The 24,803-nt window shown below is 25.5% G+C and overlaps 1 long non-coding RNA gene and 1 pseudogene across 4 annotated transcripts; one reads left to right on the forward strand and one right to left on the reverse strand.

Annotated features, from left to right (window-relative positions):
• The window catches only part of LOC100166360, a 14,469-nt pseudogene extending 11,516 nt beyond the window's left edge, over positions 1-2,953 (reverse strand).
• Positions 2,954-3,044: 91 nt separating this feature from the next.
• Positions 3,045-7,417, forward strand: LOC103309945. Of its 4 annotated transcripts, XR_003839684.1 has the most exons (5): positions 3,046-3,254; positions 4,106-4,285; positions 4,347-4,558; positions 4,618-4,805; positions 6,150-7,417. It is a non-coding gene; the product is annotated as an uncharacterized LOC103309945 (long non-coding RNA). The 4 variants fall into 4 exon arrangements; XR_003839681.1 differs by having other exon boundaries at positions 3,045-3,254; positions 4,347-4,805; XR_510886.3 differs by lacking the exon at positions 4,347-4,558 and having other exon boundaries at positions 3,061-3,254; positions 6,150-7,412.
• Positions 7,418-24,803: the final 17,386 nt, after the last annotated feature.

Here is a 24,803-nt window from a genome sequence, read left to right on the forward strand (position 1 = left end):
AGACAGAAATTCATAAAAGTTTTTCTTTTTAATTCTAAGATTTGGAAATTTAATACAAGGCTCCTAACATATTTTTACAATAGCAGTTGCAAAATAAAAGGAATACATTGTCACAATTTTTATTTATAAGCATTTAAAGTTCAAATTTATACGAAATATGTCAAAATTGCGAAAATTTGCAAGTAATTTAGTGGTTGAAAAATCGTAAAAATTTTTTCTTTTATAACTAAGTTTTTAAAATTTGGTACAAGGTTCTCCATAAGTTTTTCTTTAAAAATAATATATCCTAGACTGACAAATCATCTCCGTTCAGAATCGTTTTTCGTATACAATGATATAATATCATTGGATTCAAATTTAATTCCATCCATTACAGTAACCCACTTGTAACCTACTGTACAGCAGAGCGACATCCACGACTTACCCGCCTTTTTTATATTTATATTATAATTTTCAGAATTTAATAATAATAATAATTTTGATTTGATTATATTATATTATAATAATATATCCCCAAAATAAAATATTAGGTACATTTCCTAATAATATTTTGGTGATTAACAAAATGTAAATATTAATAATAATAATTATTATTATTAGAAGTCAATTTTACAAGTTTTACTTATAGATACAATTTTTAAAAGATTATATAATAAAAAATAAAAATATTTCAAATAATCGATCTGTAAAATAATCCAAATAATTATTAAATAAATAATCAATGAATGTAGGTAGTAGGTACCTAATATTTTAAAAATATAATATGTTGTTTAAAATCGTGATATAAAACAAAATAATATTATTGTTAATTTTTGAAAATTATTTATTATATTTTAATTTTTTTAATGAAAAGTAGGTATACTATACTACTAGTAAGTATAATATAATTGTAATTAAATATTAATATTGTAATATTTACACTAATTAGCTTTTAAAAAATAATTGATCAATCAATTTCATGTACCTAGTTGTCAGTAGCATTGAAATCTGGGGATATTTAACCCAGGGGATTTTTTTTCCAGGATTGTTTGTCGGGAGTTTTTATCCGGGGATTTTTATTCCCTAATTCACTGTCTCTATAGTTTATACCACCGGTTTTTAACCTGTGGACTGTGGTCCGCGGCCCCCGGGGGTTTGCAATACTCATGTCAGGGGTCCGCGGCTGCCTTAACACATAACATACATCAATAAGTGACATGAATGCATTATTACAATATTGTTGGATTATTATTTATTAAATAATCAGTTTTTCTTGTTCATATGAAATGTATATGCGTACAGCACTGTAGTCTCAGCAGTCTTATATTTACTGCTACTAAGTGCAGTTGATCCATCGTACTCAATTATAGTTTTATATTACATTTTTATAAAAAATGTATTGTTATAAATGTGTTGTTTTGTTATGTCTTCTTGTAATTTGTAATATAATATAATTATTATAACTTTGGTTATGATAACATGAGATGTTTTTTTATAAAAAAGGTATTCAAAAAAAATTTGGTAAGGGGGTCTATGATTCCTAAAAATCTCTCATCAAGGGTCCTTGATCTACAAAAGGCTTAGAACCGCTGGACTATACTTTAGTTCAGTGCATATTCATTAAAATTATGTATAATAATTTTACCAATATACCAACATAAATCGTTTCCTTAAAACAAATACAGGCATATAGGTAGCTAATTATATTTACCATAGGTATTTATCATAGGCAATATAAAATAATTGTAAAGTTTAAATAAAAATTAGATAATTAAATTTTTTACCAAAAAAAAAAAAGTAAGAAATACCTACAGTTTAACTTTTAAAGATTTATTAATATTTTAGGAAATAAATGAATAATTTATTTTGCGAGGGCTATTACAAGTTTTAGTGGGGTTAAGCTCCCCAGCTCCTCCATTCCTAGTTGTGATTATGATAACAGAGTAGGTGCAAAAATTATTTAAAAATTATAACTGGAATCTTCAGTTAAGAGTAAAAGTAGTAAGTACTGTTTATAAATTTATTTTACAATCATTTTAAAAAGTTGATTATAATTTTTAAACTACTACTGTCTATAATAGTCAGAGTGACTTGTATAATATAATATACCAAAAGTGACACTAAAATAACTAAACAGTTGTGTGTTTATTACCTACCTATCGGCTATAATTGCATTAGTTTTATAACATCATCATCGGGAGATATTATAAAGATAAAATAAAAAGTGGTTTAAAAAAATAAATTGTGGGTTATAGTGATACAGATATCTCAGCTAAAGTAGAACACTAAACATTGGTAGACAAATTAAACCATATACTGTACTAGTATTCAGTGGCGTCTATCAAACAAAATAAAGGTGTATCAAATTTTGAATTTAACTACCCACCAGCCAACTCTGATACACAATTTATTTTTTTATACTACCTAACTGAAATATCAAAATTATATTGTTAAAAGGTACAAAAGAAGCCATATAAAAGGAACTACGGAAGCAATATTATAAAAATTATATTTTTATCACAACTACAAAATTGAAAGAGATTACATAAACGTTCAAAATTGCTATAAGTTGTGATCGAGGTTGTGATATACAATAAAATAGGAGGATTGTAAATAGTTAAATTGATGTATTTGATTTATTTAAACAAAAAATAAATTGTAACATCAATGAAATCTGGTTTTTAATTATAAAATATGTCTATGAGTCAACTAATAAAAATTTATAAATTACTAAAATCAATAAAAGCATGTAGCTTACCCGAAATAATAACTTTGTTAGGTATGTGTTATTATATATTCACGCAATAGAGGCAATTGATTCATCGTGGTGTAACTTTTTTCTAGACGAAATCAACAATGTTTGAAGTATGAACTATAAATTCAAAATTCATAAAATTTACAACAATTCTACCTAATGTACAAATTATTAGAATTTAGAAGTTGCTCTCTGAGTTCGAACTGCGGTCTGCGAAGATAGGAATCATGACAAAATCATGATAGGAATTATCATTTATCAACTATAAACACGATGTGTGATAATATCACAGGATAGATAAAGTAAGAACTGTGATAATATTATCTAATAAAATATTGCACTTATATTGTATAATCATGAGAATTGAGAGCGGAGTATCAGATTTTTAGGTTCGTAAAAATTAAAAATTTTTAAACCATAAAATGCAAGATTTTCAAGGAAGAAATTTGTGTTCAAGAGCGTTCAAGAAGTTACATGTGCTATATACAAGCGTATCGGACTCAGACTTCGATACGAGCCGGTACGTAACTATTCCATATCGTAACGTATCGAATTTTTCTTCTTGAAAAGCTTCATATTCTCTTAAACTGTTTAAATATTCTGAAAATAATATGCTCTTGTTTTACTTAAAATTATTTGAAAGTCAACTTTATGCCAGTTACAACAGAAAGTGTGTATGATAAATAGTTTATTACATATGTTTAAATTAAACTTTATACATGTATAATCGAGTTTATAATATTTAGATTTACCAAATATAGCTAAAAAATAATTATTGTACACCTTTACTTCGGTAAATTATTTAAAGTTAGTCACACTTGAAACAATTACACAAATTAAACAACAAACAAGTTATTGAAAAAATTCTATCATTTTTAATTTTTAAATTATATTTTTAAACGTTTTTTTTTTTTCGAGCGTCGAAAGTTTTAAACTCAGGAAATAGTCTAATATGATTTTTTTATAAATAAACAATACCTACAATATTTTCTTAAATATATCTCATTAGTCATTAATATACTTGAACTGCATAAAGTCAAATAATATAATATGTAAAAACCTAAAAATCCTTTCTCTAAATTCATGAACATTAGAAAATCCCGAATATTCTTTGATATTTGTGGGTATAATGACTATAATATTATTATTTTAGTTTGTATTTATGATGCATAATGTCACGCATGATCTAAGGTAACGTTATCACCCTATTGTGTTAATTTAATTTTATATTTTATATTTTTATACTGTTCTTACCTTAATTTTAAGATTAATTTCAACATTTGTATTGGACTTGTCCCGTTTCATAAATAAATGAATAATCAATTTGTAACTGCACAAGCCACAAAATGATACATTGTTTTTACTTTTTAGTTCGCTCAATGGATTTTATCATGATTTTTTAATGGAAATCAGTGATATAAATATTGAGTCTGTGGAAGATGGATGACTTGTGATGTTGAAAGTCTAAAAGATTCACATGTGATTCATCCAGAGGAATGTATTAAAGTTCTTAAAGTAATTGATTTTAAAATGGAGAGCTGAACTCGCTAAGTAATTTATCTTTATATTATTTTAATATGTTAATTATTTATTTTTATTTTAAAACCACTAGGTAAAATCTATGAATAAACCATAAATTATTAAATTCAATAACATAGTAGTAAATTACAGCTATCACAATATAAATTGATGTAAAACATAAAACATATTTTTGTATTTAACTAAATTTGTTAAATATAATATAATGAATCAATTTCAAGCTTTAAGTAACATCTTCTAAAATGATATTTGCACACGGCGCTTTTTTGGTTTAGTTGGTACTCAGTAAGATTCACAAACAACAGAAGTTAAGTTTAATTTTTTCAAAACTTTTAATTTCACAGAGGCAGTGCAATTTGAATCACCGTTGGAAGTCTTACAAGGTTATAATACCTCCAACAAAGAACTGAACGTGGACACAAAGTGGAATTTCAAGGCGATAGATTGGACAACATGTTCAAACATCTTAATGTGTGTTCTTTGATACATCTCCTTTAGTATCACAAGTCCATTGCACATATTTTTAGTGAAGGTGCGTTTTATATTAGCGGACAATATACCTATGTATATTTTTGTGATTTAATTTAATTGATGATAATGATTAAATTGTAACAAGTAAATACATTTTGAGAAGTAATTCAGATTTTTTTAAAGGCAAGAATTAGCCCAATATTATGAGTTAATCAAAAATATTGAAAATATATTGAGATATAAAAGTGAAAAATATGTGAATATTTTGAATTAAAATAAATGAAAAATAAATAAATGTAAAAAAAAATTATTAAATAAAATAAATGAATAAAAACAGTTGAAGTATGACTGAAATTGATAGGTATGTGATTAAGTAAAAATAATAAAATTAATTGATGAATAAAGGAATTGACGATTAAAATAAAAAAGTAGAAAATTGAAGATTGAAATTAAGATGTTTTATGGATAGTGAGATTTTAATTAGGTACCTAATTTAGAAAATAAAAAATATAACCAATATTCGCAGGGTTTTGATATAGAAAAATATAAGAATTATAAAATTGAGAGTTGATACATAATTGTAGACATCATTATTATATTATTACTATGCCCATTGCCCATGCTGATTATTATTTTGATAGTTATTCTGGATGAAATGTATTAACAATCAACTTATACTTAGTGTAATCGAGACAAATTCACAAATTATAGTTAGCAACTATATTTTCTTTTTTTGAGCTTATTAACTAAAGATTAAGTAATAATAATTTAATAACATAATTATTTAATTTGTTTTATTGATTAGAACTAGGATAAAATAATTTTAGAAGCTATTTAACGATACTATCCAATTGGACCTGCATAAATGTACACTAATATTTTAAAAAATTTTTAATACATTTCATGGAAATTATTTAAACAAAAAATAGTTGATAAAATGTTATAATGAAGTTGACGATATTCCTTTAAAAAGTAATTGAATAGCTTGTATTAAAATAAAATAATAACATACATTTAATTGAGCATTTAATTTTATATAAACACAAATCACAGTTGAGAATTTAATTTAATTTAATTTTTTTATTAAGAATTTTTATTGATAATTGACATCAGACATAGAATGAGTATAACTCATAGATAATTTATATTGTTGCTAGTGTGATATAAGCTTTAAGTGTATCAGAGTTGTGATATGATACTTGATTATTTAAACCATGGTAATGAGGTTTGAAATTGGCTACTGAGCTTTTAAAATTTGTAACTTGTTCTTTTAAAACATTATTTTTAAATTTGGGGGAGGAGGAAGTAATTTAACATAAAATAACGTAATCTAAATTCCACATTGGGTGTCCTATTTTATGACTATATAGTATATATTGTGTAATATTGTTTAATACATTTCTAGGCAGATACTCCAAAACTCAAAAGCCACGAAGTGAACAAAAAACATTATAGAGTGATGGATGAAAGATTAGCAGAAAAATGTGGTGACATCACATTCAATTAAGTCACTATCAGTACCAATGCTGATATAGGAATCAATACTTTTGAAGTAGTCAGTAATTTTAGCAGTAATACCATTGTCAACAAATTCAATATAAATCTTCAGCATCGTCATTTTAATCAGCCAATATAAATGTATAATAATACATACCTATCTAAACTATTCTAAATAGTATATCCTCGTAATATTTAATATAATATTTTTGTTACAAATTTCTCTTGTATGGTTGTATGTCTATAATTTTGATTTCAACAATACAATATCTTAAGTATACAAGCTAATACACTTTTTTTTTGTTATTTTCTTTAATTCGGACAATCTAGAGCCCCAATTAGTCCGGATTAATGAGATTTTACTGTACATATATATTATATTATTTAATAAATAATAACACATGATCATTGATAAAACACACTATATAACATCAACAGAAACAGAATATTAGTAATAATATAATTATTAATTAATTAATATTTATGATTTATAAATTCAAAACTAACCCATAACTTAAGCAACGTATACTGGCAATTTTATTGTTTTTACTGTAATTCAATAAATTTAAATATAATAGTTTCTATGTTTTATACATAAAAAATAATCTTAATATGATAATTAAGTTAAATGACACAAAACAAAACAAAAAACATTAAAAAATGTATTTAAATTGAGTAATCACTTCATATATGTCTAATTTGGTTGATATTTAACTGTTTTTGTATTTTTGTATTTTTTTTTTTTGTTTTCATTAATTTCTTTTTTTTTGCTCAGTAGTTCCTTGATTACGTGTTCACTATTTCAATTTCATTCTCTATATACTGTATCATTATTACACTACCTACTCCTAGTATAGTATCTTAATTATGTATATCTTCATAAATCATAATACAACATACATCTGAGTAGGTCCTCTACCATTTTTATATTCATGTAAGATCTAGGACAGTATTTTATCTATTTAAATAATTTATAAGGCTAGATTAGGCCTATATAACTAGACTTTGTGTGAAAAATAAGTTGGACCTTTATTTTTATATTCAAAGATAAGTTATTACAAATTAAAAACGATTCAAAGCAGATACTGTCATTCTTTATTACTGAATAGGTAGTTAATTGATTATAATAATATATACTTATGTTGCTATTAATTATTATAATAGTAATTATTTATGTATATTAATAATAAGGTAGGGTGAGTTGATTTTTGACAAAAAAACAGTGTATTTAAATTATATCATTAATTGTTTTAATAGTATCAGTTCATATTAAATAATAATATCATATATTATTGTTAGATATTACTTTTTGAGTCAATGCGACTATGCCAACTTACTGTAGAACAATGTGGATATAGGTGTGTGCCCTGTGGTATAAATATTTAATAGTATTAGATATATTTATCTAAATATTTTGAATATTCATTATATATACATATTATATTACATTATATATTAATTGTCTTAACTCATAGTTATGGATTTTAAAGACCCTGATTTGTATTGAGCTCATATGTTCCATGTTCTGCATCATATTAACATTAAGATATTAGGTAAGTACTACCTACCTAGGTAGATACTAGGTACTCCAGGTTTTTCAGTTCTAGTTCCAATAGCCATTTTTTCTACGCCGATAACTAGGACCTGCGGGATTGTCACACTCATTACCAATTAAGCTTCCTCTGCTAGGTTCTTATAGCAGCTACCAAATAAACTGTTATAGAACTAACTCACTACACGATGAAACTCCAAGGTGTGAAATAGGAGAAGATATTAATATATTATATACCTATTCAAGTAATATGTCTAAAATTAATTTTTTTCGAAGTCAAACTTTCTTATCATATTATGTTCACCAGTTTGTACCTACTGATTTCTTTGTGGACTCTGGATACCCTGGACTAGAAGTTGTTAATTATATACCAATGTGACTATGTCCTAATTACATTTAATACTGAATGTTCACATTCATTCTTAACCCCAGACTATAATACTAACTATAATTACTTAGCTCGAGTAGTTTTTCATATACACCATTATACTCTTCTTAAAATGTTTATAATTCAATACACCTTATTAGTAATAATTAAAATAATACATAGGGCTAGTGGCGTATTTACGAGGGGGGGGAGGGGGCAAAGGGATCAATCAATGTTATGAAATTCTAGATCTTTGGTCAAACTTCATACATTTTTATGGCTTGTGCTATTTCTATTGTATTTCTATTTGTATATTATTCATTAATCATTTGCATGAACCACACGATCAATGTGATTCGATACTTGTCGTTTTTAAGGAGTTCAATATAGGCAATTTTCTAATATCGCTCATGTCCTCGTAAATTATGTGTGCATAATAACTAGTAAGTGATCATTAAGATGTCTATAGTGTAAAATAAATAGGGGAACGCTCCCATATATGTCAATAACGCACTTCACAAATACAAATTAATAATTATAATTACTTTTTTTATCTATTAGATTTTTTATTTTTCACTATTATTAGACAAACATTTTTAAATTTTTGATATTTAAAATTTAAAAATCAAATTTTGTAAAGCTCAAGTCGTAACGGTTCAAATTCAAAATAGGTGGGTAAGTGGGTATCGCTCTACTGTACAGTAGATTGTAAGTGGATCACTGTGATGGATGGTGTTAAATTTGAATTCAATGATACCTACCTATAATATCATTGTACCTAGGTATAAGAAAAACGATTCTGAGCGAAAACGGTCAGTTAGCCTATGATATAACTAAGTATATTTGATGATATTATTGTGAATAAAGTAATTTATATATAACCTATTTACGTGGAACCTTGTTTTAAATTTTCAATCCTTAATTGTAAAAGTTAAATTTGATAAATTTATCAAAATTCGAACTTTAAATGCTTATAAAAAAAAGTTGTGCCTATGTATTTTTAATAATTTTCAACTGCTATTGTAACAATATATCAGAAGCCTTGCATTAAATGTTCACGCTTTTTTACCAAAAAAAGCAATTTTACCGCAATTTTATTGATACTGATATAACAAAAAATTACTGTCTTAAAAAATGATGGCAGACACAAAAATTAAAAAAACACATCATTGTAAATTCAATACATTCATCGCTCCGCTCAGAATCTAAAAGTGGTTTTCAAGTTAACTTCGAATTCAAATATACTGTCAGAAGTTTAGTCCAACTTACAATTACCTACTATATAGAATAGAAAATATAGTATATACCTACCTATTTATTTTTCTTCTCCGTGGTCTAATATATCTCTGTACCAAATTTCATTGCAATCGGATGATCGGTTAAGGAATGCATAAAGGACATACGTTCAAAGATTTTTTGTCTTTTATACGTAGAATATACATTATGGAATTTACAACATTAAAAAATTATACATAACACTTCTTAATGTATTTTAGTTTTTGTGGATCTGGGTAAGTACTGTCTTTTTGAATCAGCTGAACTTCTGTGGTAAATTGCTACCGACAATTTCTTTTGCATTAAGAAGCAGCTTAAACTTGTTAGAACCATCACATTGATTTATATATAATACTTTCTTTTAGATCATAATAATAGATAATAAGTAACTATAACTATATTATATTTTTAAATATTTATCACTTATCTATGACATTACTCATTAGGTAGTGATTAATCCATGTCTAAAATGACTAGAGCACATTTATTTTTCCACCGTACTTGCGTAAGTCCGGACTTTCGGGTTACCTAAATTCGGACAAATAGTTTCTCATTTAAAATAGATCATTTTGATAAAGAAATCGATAAATTGAGAACATTGTTACAAAATATTATAGGTATTTCTAACGAAAAAACTACATTGGTTGACAGAACCTAGTAACCTACCTCCAATTTACATTGATATTATCAAGGTAAACAATATATAATAGGTATGTATTTAAAATATTCTATTTTTTAATTCAAAACTGATAAAAGTCACGAAACATTGTATTTTAATGTTATTGAAGAATGGTTTTTTTCAATGAATTTTTAATTTTCTACACTGTAAATGAGTATCAATACAAGTTAGTTAAAACAAATTTAGGAAGTAGCATTGATAAGCTTAAAAAAGTAGTGTTTTCCGTGTAACATCGGACTCCATTGATTTAGTGCGTAATGATAAATAAAAATTATAATATTTAGTTCTTTTGTGATATAATATTAATTATTAATTCTTGAATTTTTAATTATTTTATTCAAAATGTTTTTTTTTTTTAAGATTGGGATTAATAAATCTATTTTAATTTAATTTTAAATTTGTATTAATTAGAATTTGTAAATTTCTGTTATTAAAATGTGTTTAACAAACTTAAGAAAAATGTATTGTTCGAGATCAATAAATAGTTTTAAAAAAAAATGAAATATAGTCCGGAGATAACCAATAATAACATCGTTTTTCTATGCATTTATATGGGTGTATACTGAGTGTTAGCTAGGGAATGTTAGGTACCAAATATTTTTGCGGTTAACTCCTGACAATTTGTAATCTTATATTTAAACTCAAAATTTTAAATAAGACGAATATAATTTTTAGAAGCTTATAATTATTTTTTTACGTGTATTGGTTGTATTGAACATTTCTTACAGAATTTTAGATTCATTATTTTCAGAAATATTAAAAAAAAAACAGCAAAATCTGTCCGGAGTTACCGATTTTACGGTACTACCTTATCATTCTAATTTGGATAGATTCCGTTCTAATTTATTTTTAGGTTCTTTCCACTTGTTTATAGCCTCAACATTATCTGGGTCTACTTTCATACTATCCCTAATAAGTTAAATTTCTTATAATTGAGGCACCAAGGTGTGTGGAACTTATGTAACACTAGATCTATAATAATAAAACGTATTGTTCAATACCCCAATTCCGCATGATAGGTAATTTTTTTAGTTAATATTACAAATGTATACCTATTAAATCTTAATATATGAATGATGACACAATTCCACATTAATTAACAATATAATACTATGTTAAAATTTGCAAATAATACCTATTCATATTTCATGAAAAAAAAATGCAGTACCTACCTAATGAATAACTCGATACAGATATTATTTAGTACCTAATGTTATATAATATTATATTTATATAGTAATTATTTAATTCAAGGTTATTTATGAATTATCATAATACAACGATATTCATATTTTTAATACTATCTTTTATTTTGTTTGTAAACAACCTATTTCACAATTTCTTAATATTTATAATAGTTTTATCAAATATAAAATATGTGGGTGTAATACAAGGAAAATACTCTAAACTAATTTACGAAACCATACGTCATATTCTAGGAATAAAATCTTTATTGTGCATCAAAATTTCAGTCTTTGGCAGGTAAGCACCTAACCATTATTATATTTTTAAGAATAATATATTCTAATATAACATTATATAATTGTATATAAGTAATAGGTCGGCATTTTACTTTAGATTTTTTTGAATGTTGATTGATATAGGAACTATTTATTTGAATTCAATACAAGCGTCACACAATGCAGATATAAAAGATAATTTAAGGTGCCAAAAGTACTATATTATATAAAACTAAAAGACTATTGGTTTTTTATCAATAATTTATTTTTACAATATTCTGAGGCTAAATATATCATTTTAAATGATTTAATTAATAATATAAACTCGAATTATAGAGTTATTTATTTATTTTTTTTTTTTAGTATTTGCTATATTACCTAGGTATGTTGTTATAATGGTTTTTTTAACTTTTGAAGATTGACACTTAAATATACGGAACTTCACTAATTATTCGATTTATAATTTTTATGAAGGAAATTGAAAGCTAATATTTAAAAATAAAAATATTTTTTGCATCCAGTTTCAATGTCAACCAGGAATCGAAACCGTTACAAATTTTAACGGTTATACGGATTCGGTTTTTGAGAACGGTTTTCTACATTTTCTCGTTTTGGTGTAGTTTTTAAGATCGGTTTTTCATATTGTTTGGTTTTGGTTTCGGTTTCAAAAAAGATTTTTCAAATTTATTAGAATCAAGAAAGGTTTTTGAAAATGTTTATTTTATTTTCCTGTACCTAAAAACTGTAGATCCAATTTTTATTATCTATTAACTATTAAGAGCTGAGCCTAAAACTCTAAAATATGTCCAATTTGTATAAATAGTGTAGGTATATACAATAAACCTAGCAAATTTACGTCCAACAGAACTAATTTCATGCTGTTAACTTTAATATAATGCAACTATTTTTGCATAAGTAGGTACAACACAAGGTTGAAGGTTGAGATCATTACCCAATATTTAATTGTAATTTACAATAACATCACACTAAATTACAGTATAACAAATCTCTTGTTATATGATTAACGCTATAATGATATTTGAACAAAATATTAATTTAAGAGGATACTAAAAAAGTGTATTGGACTATTTGAAAATATTGTTATTTAAAAAGGTTATTACTGTTGAGATTCAAATACCTACACGTAATAACATTTGGTAGATACACACATTTGTAATTCAGGAGACACACTGAGGAGACTGATGATAATGACATAAGCGATCGAATTGACCGTGGGACGGACGCGGATCAGTCGAATATGAAACATTTGTAATACCATTAGTAAATAATAATATACATAAATACTTCAAATACTTTAAATACTTCAAATAACAACAATACAGGCGTACCATTAGTCACATAGGGGCGATCAAAAAAACAATTGTGATATTTGTATATAATTTTGAATCAATAGTACTTACATTACAAAATATAAATAGAATAATATTCGTATTAGGTACCTATTATTATTTCGTAATACTCAGTAATAGCATTGGATTCAAACAAAATAATATTTTCTTTGCATAAAAATACACGTTTTAACTAGAATTACAAAATTCAAGGAAACGGATATAAATGTTAATTTTTAATCGGTTTTAAGAACGGTTTTTCAATTCTATAGATTGGGTTTTGTAAATGGTTTATTTAATATTCTAGGTTTCAGTTACGGTTTATTTACCGGTGTTTTAAAGCTTTTTATTTCGGTTCCGGTTCCGGTGTTCAAATATAAAAAATCCTCAGTTTTCTGAAAAGCCGGTTAAACCGGTTTCGATCCCTGGTACCAACAATAATTTACAAAAATGATTTTCTTTAAATAAATATATCATACTATTGTAAAAACCACAGTTTTTATACTACCTATTAACCATTTTTGTAGAAACTGTTGAAACTGATTGTAAAAAATTATTATATTTTCAAATACCTACCTAGCTATCAATTTCCTTTATAAGATAGTCATACCGAACAATTAGTAAAAATGTGTAAATTAAATTCAATGATATAATATTATTGTATACGAAAAACGGTTCTGAGCGAAGACGGTTTGTCAGTGTGGATATGTTATATTATATTTATATTGTTTTTACTTATTAATAAGTTATTTATTAATATAGACGCCAGTAAGTTGAGTTAATATTAAACAATTACAACAAAGTATCTAAAATCTTAATTCTTGATTATTTAAAATGTAATTTCGTCCAAATTTGAACATAAAATTATTATTAAAAAAACTGTTTTTTTATAATATTGAGATTTTTTGGTTACAGAATAACCTTCTTGCGTCAAACTTTGTTTTGAATACTCAGTCCTTAGCTATAAAAGTTAAACATTTTAAACATTTTTAACTACAAAATCATTTTAAAATTTAAAATTTGATAAACGTTATCAAAAATTGAACTTTAAAAGCTTATAAAAAAAAATTGTGCCTATGTATTTTTTACAATTTTTCAACTACTATTGTAACAGTATATCAGGAGCCTTGCATAAATTTTTCTAGCTTTTTGACCAAACGATTAATATTTTATTGTCATTTATAAAAAAAGAAAAACCTAAAAAAAATTCAAACAAAGCTCAAAACAAGTCTAAATATTTTGAAAATTTTATCGTGTAAAGAAAATGCGAATGAAAAAATTCAGTGAAAATGTAATTTTCTACGGTTATTTGTTTTAGAATTACACTAAAAACCAAAACCTATTGGGCGTAAAAATTTCTGTTTTTCCTTCATTTTTTTTTTTTTTGGTTTTACATCAGAATATTATAAAAGTTTAAAAATCATTAATATAATAAATTAATACACTAAATATTTTGAAATAATAAAATAACAAATACTAAGAAAAAATTACTCATTGATTAAATAAAATTCAAGTTAGTATTTTACACATTGTGTGAATACCTACCCAACACCCAATTTTGTGGAATGCAATAATTGTTATTATAGTATTAGAAAAAAATGTGTCGTCTCTTGAAATAAAATGGCAATTATGTGGAAATATCAAGTTGGTACCTATATACTATATATATACTATATAGTATATAGGTACCTACTTAAAAAGCGTTTTGCGCACATTCCGTTTATTAATGAATAGTTTTTATGTTGATCAAGTAAAAAAGCAACATTATAATCAATAATAGATGACATTTTTCAATTTTTATTGTCAAGTATAATTTAATTAAAACTCAAAATGGGTTTTTAATTAATTCATTATTTTTTTATTTTACATTAAGAATTACCTATAAATCAAAATCTGTAATTTTTATAAAAAATTTCATTGGTTTTGAATAAATATAGGTAATTATTTTATATTAATTTAAAAAAAAAATCTTATTACACTTGAATCTTATAATACCTAATATTAATAATATTGTTTCGAAATATTAATCCATTATCCATTCCTAAAATACAAGTTAGAATTATGTGGAATAACTTTTTGTCATTGTTACAATATAAATAACATATATTTCACGAAATTAAGAATTTTTTATAAGCATTTTAGCATTTAAAGTTCAAACTTTAATAAAAATTCTTTAAAATCACCAAGTACTTTGTATATATTTCTGTACGTAATATTTTATATTTGATAAAAAATACTGTTCATTTTTGTATTATTGTACTCGCATGCTAACACTCTACTACATCACAAGCTTAGACTTAAATAAGTAGTTATATTCTTTATAAATATATATATATATAATGTATGTTTCATGTTTCATTGTATGTATATTTTAAAGAAATTTAAATAAAATAAAAAAGTAAAGACTGACAGACACGACGGAGGTCTTCGCTCATAATCGTTTTTTGCATGCTAATTGAAATTTCAATATACAGTGAAGCAATTCCCACTTGTCACCTTTTTTTTAAAAAGTAATTTTAGAAATGTTTCGAAAATGTCTGGAAACATAAATACGCACTAAAAGATGAAACATGTAGTTAACGTCATAAAATAAATTCTTAAAATGTCAAAATATCATTATATGCAAAAATATGCGCTAAAAAAATCGTAGTATTAATTCCATCATGATTAGACATAATAATAATATAATACTGTAATGTGCATACTGAGCATATCACACAATCGACATAAAAAAAACCAAATGAGTTCAAAATACAATTCCACACTTTATACTAATAAGCAAGGCTCAGAACTTTAGGCATTTGCATATTTGTTTAGAAAGTGAATATTGAAATACCGATTCGATATAAATTCGATCCATAGTCCATACTATATACAAATTTTAGCATATTTCGTTATTTTTCGTACGAATTCGTATGATTTAGGATTAAGTGTAAATGCATATTCCATGTATTTATCGAGAGCAAATTTTTTTTTAGATATTTATAGTTTAATAAAAGAATATTAGATGTAATGTGACCACCAATTAATTCAAAATGAATTAATTCATCAACGGCTATTTTTGTAATGTTCCCTTGTAATGCTATCGGATGCGATGCCCTATATATGGTTAAGTGTGGAAAATTACTTAGTCCTTTATACACAAAAATAATTCACATGACATGCGCTGCACGTGGTCTCCATAGGACTACTGAAGAGGAACGTAGACAATTTAGAACTATCGATAAATTTATATTAAAAGTCAAAACATATTTGAAAAAGCACTATCATGTGTACCTATTATATAGGCATACATATTATATTGTCTTCAATAAATTACATACTTTTACATATTTTTCAAATTTTCACTGCATTTTATATCGCATATTCTGAACCGCATATGTATGCGCATATATGAATACTTTTTAGTACATAAAGTTCCAAGCCTTGCTAATAAGCAATAGGTGATTAAAGACCTGTTCTTTTTTATATTATAGGTACTAATGTAACTATTACAATTTACTAAAAATAATGGAATCTATATTCTATTAAAATTCGAAAACGATTCTTGTAGCACTAAGAAATGAAACTTGAAAGTTATTATTATTTGCTAATTGCTATAATATGTACTTACAAAGTTACATAATATGGATTTTATTCTAGAAACTAGAAATTATTAAACAGTCAAAATACAACACCAAAATGTCATATCAAATTACATTAATAAATAATAATCATAAAATATAAAATAATAATAAATAAAAAATATTTTGATAATTGATATTAACTTGTTAAGAATTATAATTATGATTATAATTGTCCATCTGATCCTTCTAATTTAGGTGTCCACTGTTCGTTCAATAGACATCTGTTATTTCGTTTTTTCCCAACCGTTATTTTATTAATTTATTACTATTTACATTATGTCATAGCACACACCACTGCCCATTATAAAAGTTCCAAACTGGATCATTGTATCATCATCGTGCTAATTTCGCACGCAACGAACGGATAATGAAACTACTTATGTAGTTATGCACAACAGGCTGTACTGCAGGGCACAATATTATTTTATAATGAACATAGCGCATACGCACAGACGGAAATGAAATCCCCGTTAATGATACAGAACCGTATATATAATTTAAATTTAATTAATTGTCATTAGAATATTTGACTCATGGCTTATTTAATACATTTAAATATCTGTAGTCATTTATTACATGAATATATTTCACACTTTGATAACATGAAAACCTCGTCTGCTATTATAGTATTTCTATAGAACCTATACCTACATATTTTTAATTAAAAAGGATATCGCACAACATGCCAGTTCATCAGTTAATAAAATCATATTAAGCGAATTCATTGAACATCACACATGTGTTTTTTAGTTCAATATAATATGCTATAATCGTAACAGTATTGTTTTATTCGTCGTATAGATAAAATATAGTTAATCAAACTTCGTAGAACTAGTATTAACTAGCTAGGTGGGTATACTGGGTATTGTAAATTATAATTTATAATAATATATATAATATTTTATATTATTAATAAATTCTAATTTAAAGTCCATTATAGGCAGGTGCCAGGTTTATATTATCTTAAGTTTATCGCACTGGTTAAAAATAATAATTTTTAAATACTCTTATTTATATAAGGACAATGTTCATTAATATCTACTAGTCTGTATAAAAGAAGAATTGTTTGTTTTATTTTCCTAAAAATCATTAATATACACTGAAATTAAGTATGAATCTTATTATTATAATGATCTATCGCAATTGTTCTTTATAGGTATTACATTTTACGGGTGTACCTATATACAATAGTATATTGTTATATGTCTAATTCCAACTACGCATTTATGCACTTCCAGGTTGAAAAATAAATTTAAATCAGTGTTCAGTTGAGCGTTCATTTAAAATTTGAATACGTTAAAATTGCATAGGTATACGGTACATTAAATCATTTGAATCAGCAATTAATGAGCTTAAGTTTTTTTGGATAAAAACGTTTAAAATTACACTCTTAAAAAAACACGTATGGTTTTGATTAACAATTGATTATAATCTATATTTATTTTTCATTTTAATTCGCACAAACTAAACATTTTGAAAGTAAGTAACAATTCTGTAGTACTATAGGTGCCGAGTGTTACTCGTCATTGAGAAGTCACTGCAGCATGTACTAAGTATTAAATTTGAACTCAAGGATAAACCATTAAATAAAAAAAAAACGATTATGAACGAAGATAGACCGTCAGCATATATTACTAAGTATATTTTATGATGTGTTTATTATTTATATTGCTTTTATAGTAATTTTATTATACTAGAAATGGTAGGTATATATTTATATCATATTATCATAATTTCCTAATATTTTATTGTTATTAACTTTTGAGACGATACCAACTTTCCGCAGAACGGTGTGAACAAGACCGTAGTTTAAATAGGTAGGTATTAGACAATAACATAAAATTAATCCGAACAGGTAGTTGTATATTGTGTAATAATAAATAAATACCTATAATATAGGTACGCAAAAGTTTCAAGTCCTCGCGAATAATATTTTTTAATTACAACAAAACAACTAAATTGATCTTCTTTGTTTAAGTTTCAAATATCGTCCAATAATTTGAACTTCAGACGCTTGTAAAAAAATATATTTTGTGGTAATAGTGTATTACATTCAACTTTTATATTCAACTCCAGTAATAACAACTTATTAAGAACCTTGTATTATATTTTTAAGCTTTATGGTAGCGTGAACATTTTCTTATGGACAATTATCATTCAAAAAAAAAATATTTCACATATGTCTATTAATAACTCAAAAAATTTAAAAATATTTTTTATTTATGCAATGGTGATATAATCAATAATATATGAATAAATATCTTTAGTTATATTAGTTTTTGGATTACAACCAAATAAGAAATTCGATTTTGTCAAAAACTGATTTCGCATGAAAATTCTCATTTATCCCTAATTTTTTTTTTTTACCAAATTATTAAGACAAGTTTTGGGAATTTTTTACATTTGACCCCCAAAATTATCAACTATCTTCACTTTCCTACCAGAGAAGAATAACTTTTCACATAAACATTTTAGTAAGCTTAGTTGTACGCGCAGAGTCATTTCCTGAATATTTTTGATAAAGAAAGTTCAGATAAGGGCTATTCCTTCTTAATTGGAGATATGAACATAAATACCATAGAGCATACAAATAATGATTATCTAGACATGTTAGCTGAGTATGGTTATAAATCATACATAAATACCTATATATACCAGATTACCTCCATAAGGCATTTACTCGTGTTTAGTTCATATTTTTATCAAAACTCAACAATCAAATTTAAATGTAATTGAAGCAGGTGTTATACAAATTCATATCACTGATCATTTCTCTATATTTGCAACAGTACCAATATCTAGACAAGTTAGTTCTAATAATAGAATTATTAAAAAGAGTGTTTACTACGACCTCCAATGTAATTTTTTAAGTCAAGAAAATTGGTCTATTTTGAATAGTACATCAGATATTAATGAACTAATTGATATATTTTATGCAAAGTTATTAAAGTATGTTGAAAACACCAGCTACAAAATAAAGATTAATTAAAAAAAAAATTCATTAAAGAATGGATGACAAATGAATTGTTAATTTCAGTGTGTCGTAAAAATGATATTGCTAAAATGGTTAAAAAGCATCCTAACAATTTAAATTTACGTGCTTATTTACATTAAATATCTTAATAATTTTATTTCAATTTTAAGAGCAAGGAAAATAAATGTTTACAAATTAAAATTTTCTAGTGAAATTATAGATCTAAACATACTTGGAATTTAACAGGAACCAAAAATAACTCAAACAATGAGACATTCAAAAATAATATTGAAAATAATGGTCAAACATTTAACCCCCAAAAAGATCCTTCAAATATAGCAAATATTTTTAATTCATTTTTCATAAGTGTCGGGAATTACCTATAGCAGTTAAATTCAAAAACAATTTACATAATTATGATGACAAAGTACCAAATTTTTCTTTTAATCAGCACTTTCTAAAAAAGATAGAACAAACCGAGTTCCTAAAAATTATAAATAATTTCAAATTTAGACAGTACCTACTTAATAAAAAAGTAATTGCAGTTTTCTTAGATCTAACAAATACGCTTGACACAGTAAGCCACGTTGAACTTCTGAAAATGTTGCCAAGTTTTGGAATATCTAATGAAAGTTTTATGTGGTTCAAAAGCTATCTAAAAAGTCGAAAACAAGTAGTATCGATAAATGGCGTTCTTAGCGTTGAGGGTGAAATAAATTACGGAGCACCTCAAGGCAGTGTCTTAAGACCTGTATTATTCATTTTGTATATAAATAACATCTGTAACCTGTGTATTGATGGTCAAGTTATAACCTATGCGGATGACACCTGCCTTCTTTTTTCCGGAAACTTATAGGAAGACGTTCATCACAAAACGACTGTTGGCGTAAATACTTTGTTTAAAGAACTGAATAACAATAAACTAACTTTGAATATAAGATAAAGTGTATTCGTTGCCTTTTCAATTTATAGTACGTACATACGTACATACGTTCGATGATATTATTATTCACTTATGTAATACTCGAGATTTAAATTCTAAATTATGTAATTGCCATAAAATAGGTAGGATTAAAATAGTTAAATATTTAGGTCTTATTTTTGACTGGAATCTTAGGTGGAAATTTCATATTGAAAATGTGTTTATGAAATTAAGATCTGTTATTTGCACATTTTTCAAACTAAATAAACTTTTATCAACACAAACTATATTTATAGTTTATACTGTATATAACGCACTCTATAAGTAGATTTCCTCATACGGTTTATTAGTATGGGATGGATGTAGTAAGATTATGTCTAAACAAAAAGGAGTTTTATGGCTCGACTTCCATAAATTACAAACAATTTAGAGTTCTACCGGTTAGGTATTTATACAGACAGTTCTCCATTTTATTTAAAACAGGTAAAATTAGGTACTATTAAAAATGTCAATAAAAGAGAAAATAGGGTATATAACTTGCATGTTAATTACACAAAAAAAATATAGGGAAAAAGTTCGTAGATTATTTAGGTCCAATTAATTTTAATGCTATGCCACTTGAGTTGAAAAAAAATATTGTTAATAATATAAATAAAAATAATTATAATTTTAAGAAAAAAACTATTGTGAATTAGTTGTTACTTGAACTTTAACTATATAATTGTATACTATTTAGGATATAAGTTTTATAAATATTGTAAATTGTAAATTTCAAATATTATATAGATTTTACTGTACCTATACTAGCAAATTATTTGCCTCGCCACTAGCTCTGCTTAATGGGGTAAATTAAATAATTAATATACTTATTGTAACTGTATTATTTATTCAATAAAAAAAAAAATTATTTATTATTACTATTTATTATTATTCAAATCTTAAGACAATTATGCAACACTTGAACACTGGCTATGCGCCAAGGTGATATTATAATGAAGCGTGTTTGACGTCTTTTGGAAGTATCATGCATCCTGGCTGTCTTTTTATTAAAATTAACAGCTAACGGATTATAAGTAAACTAAAGCAGGGTTTTTTTAAAAATCCCTTTTCTTGAAAAACACGTCTTATGTATATCATTATACTGTAATATTTAATAAGTGGTACAAACCGATGGCAATAACATATAACAATATAATCAATATACCTATATAATACATATTATAATAATATGATCAATTAATATGTCAATATATTATATAATATATCAATTATTAATAATATGATATTATCATTGATATTTTTTGATAAATTGATGAGGTTCATTTTTAATAAATATAAAAATCAATTATAAACATATTATATTAAATGCTTAAACCACCTATGTTGTTTAAGGGGCCACCGGCCACGTGACCTGTCTTATTGCTAAAAAAAACATGCCTATTATGTCCCATAGTGTGATCAGACTTTAAGCATTTCTTGAAATAAGATAAACTTCTATGGTTAAGTTAGATTTAACCATTAGGGACAGATATTTTTTTATTCGGATAATATATTTATTAGGGATAAATTCAAGGCCCTCGGGCTTTAAATCCAAAAAAACTGATCGCTTAATAGGGGGAGTGGTATTGTGCCGTTTACATAGAATTGTTAAACTACGGTCTCCCATAAGTTTAGCATACATATGTCGAGGTTTTATTTTAGGTTTCGGTTCCTATACGGCTATACAAATATGTATTTGCAGTAACTTTCATAAACCATAGAAATAATTTTTTTATTTTCTTGACATTTCGGGGAGGGCTTTACAACCCCCCCCCCCCCTATCGCCCCACTTGTTACGCCACTGAGTGGACCTATATAGTACACAGTACAATAAAACTTAAAACCTACTTGTTCTAATTTCGATTTGGATACATAACTATTCAAATAAACCTATATAGGTACCTAGTTACCGTACTTAATAATACAATTAAAATAAAGTAAATTGAATTCATGACGTGTTGAAAACTATGTTTTGCTTACCACATACGAAATAACTAATCCAAAACCGGATTAATATAGTAAAATATGCAAAAATATGCAACATAAATTGTTGTACTTCGATTGTATGTACCTATCATGAAACGAATTTGTATCAAATCAGATTTTGAGTATTATGCAGCTTCTTAAGAAACATGGAAATGCATAAAGTTCCGAGCCCGGGTTATTTTAATTATAATTATAATTTTTTTTGATACGATGAATACACAACAATAATATGGCAATATAAATTTACCACCGTCGCATTTAGGGAAATGGACTAAACAATTTGCAGCCCCGGGCAACAAGGTGCACTTGCCCCCCCCCCCTAAATACGTTCCTGATCACAGTAGATAAAGATATATTATAATAAACCGTAAATTAAATTTATGTACCTATTAATTATCATAAAATATAACAGTCGTTCTTTAGTTCTTATAATATATATAATAGTTCCTACAGGCTATACATGTTATATGTGTAAGTTCAATAATAAATCCCGGAATTATGTTTATCTATATAGCCTTCGTATCTACTTGTAACAATGTAACGTAAATATTAATAAGATAGTCTGTTGACGTTGTCATTCATAATAAAAAAATAATTTTTAACAAGACGCGAAATATTATGAAAAATGTTCTATTGAGTTGTTGCTTATAAGTAGGTATACTATAATCTACTTTTAAGTGATTAAGTGAATATCTAAGTACCCACGTAACTACATGAAGCATAATAAATGGGACTGCAAAATATTATAAGTGTCCTATGATGTAAACTGTTTACGAATGTATCAGTGATCGGCACGCTACTGTTTTTTGTAACGTGCTACTTTGTACCTTCATTTCTTTTTAATTTTTTTGTTATTTCAGTCACTTCAAGTCCTGACATTATTAATTAAAAGGACGAATTAATATTAAATACCTACTTTAAGAAATCAAAATTAAAGAAGCCAGGATAGGGTGAAAACATTAATAGCAAAAATAGTTATAATAAAATGTTATTTTGTCTTATACTTATACTCTTGTCTAGAAATGTGAGTTTGTATTTTACAGTGGTATAAAACTGTATTATATGAGGTATCATACAAATGGTATAAAAAAAAAATAGGCTTTATTTTTAGTGTTTACCACGATTAAAGGTAATTAATTAAGTAGGTTGTAGGTATTATGCATTTTAATGTGTAAATAATGAAGTAATATAAGCATACCTACTGCGATAAAATTATTGACTTATTGCGATTTAATATTTATACGATTTTGGTAACTCAAATATAATTTTTTTAGTTGTTCCTATAGAATGGATCTCCAATAAAATACAGTATTATTATAAAAATTAAAAAGGTGGGTAAGTGGATGTCGCTCTGCTGTACAGTAGGTTACAACTTACAAGTGGGTCACTGTATAATGGATAGCATTAAATTTGAATTCAATGATATAATATCACTGTATAAGAAAAACGATTCTGAGCGGAGACGGTTTGTCAGTCTAGGTATTAGACATACTTATTATAGGTAGGTATACTTATCCATAGTATTAAAAAAAATTGACCTATAATAGGTATTAATAATAAATTCCAAATTAATCATATCACAATATCCATCAGGTAACACGTTATACATCAACAACAAATCGTGGTACTATCATAGATATATAATAGTATACTTTAGAAGTTTCAAGCACCCACAAATAATATTATACAATCACAACAAAATAACTAAAATAGGTATTCCAGGTTTTTTAATATGTAATTTCGTCCAAATTTGAACTTAAAATTACTATAAAAATAAACTGTGCTTATGTATTTCTTAGAATTTTTGGTAACAGAATTAAATATTTACCTGGAATCTTGTTTTAAATTTTCAGTCCTTAGATATAAAAGTTGAGCATTTTGATAAATTGTTAGCTACAAGAATAATGATTCAATTTTAAATTTGATAAATTTTGTCAAGATTTTAACTTCAAATGCTTAATAAAAAAAAAATTGTGCCTATGTATTTTTAATATTTTTCAACTGCTATTGTAACAATGTATCAGGAGCCCTGTATTAATTTTTACACTTTTTGGCCCAATAGATAAAACTTTATTGATATTTATAGAAAAAAAAACTAAAAAAATTGAAAACTTACAATGTCCGTAAACAGCTCAAAAAGAGTACAAATTATTTTCAAAATTTTATCGTATATAGAAAATGCTAATATAAACATTCAGTGAAATTTTTAAGTTTTTACAGTCATTCGTTTTTTAATTAAAACAAAATAAGAAAAACGTTACGTAAGAAATCAAGTGAATACCAAATGTTGTAAAAAATATGAATTTCAAATGCTCATAAAAATTTAATTTGAG

Source organism: Acyrthosiphon pisum, chromosome X (assembly GCF_005508785.2).
Source record: "Acyrthosiphon pisum isolate AL4f chromosome X, pea_aphid_22Mar2018_4r6ur, whole genome shotgun sequence".
NCBI lineage: Eukaryota > Metazoa > Arthropoda > Insecta > Hemiptera > Aphididae > Acyrthosiphon > Acyrthosiphon pisum.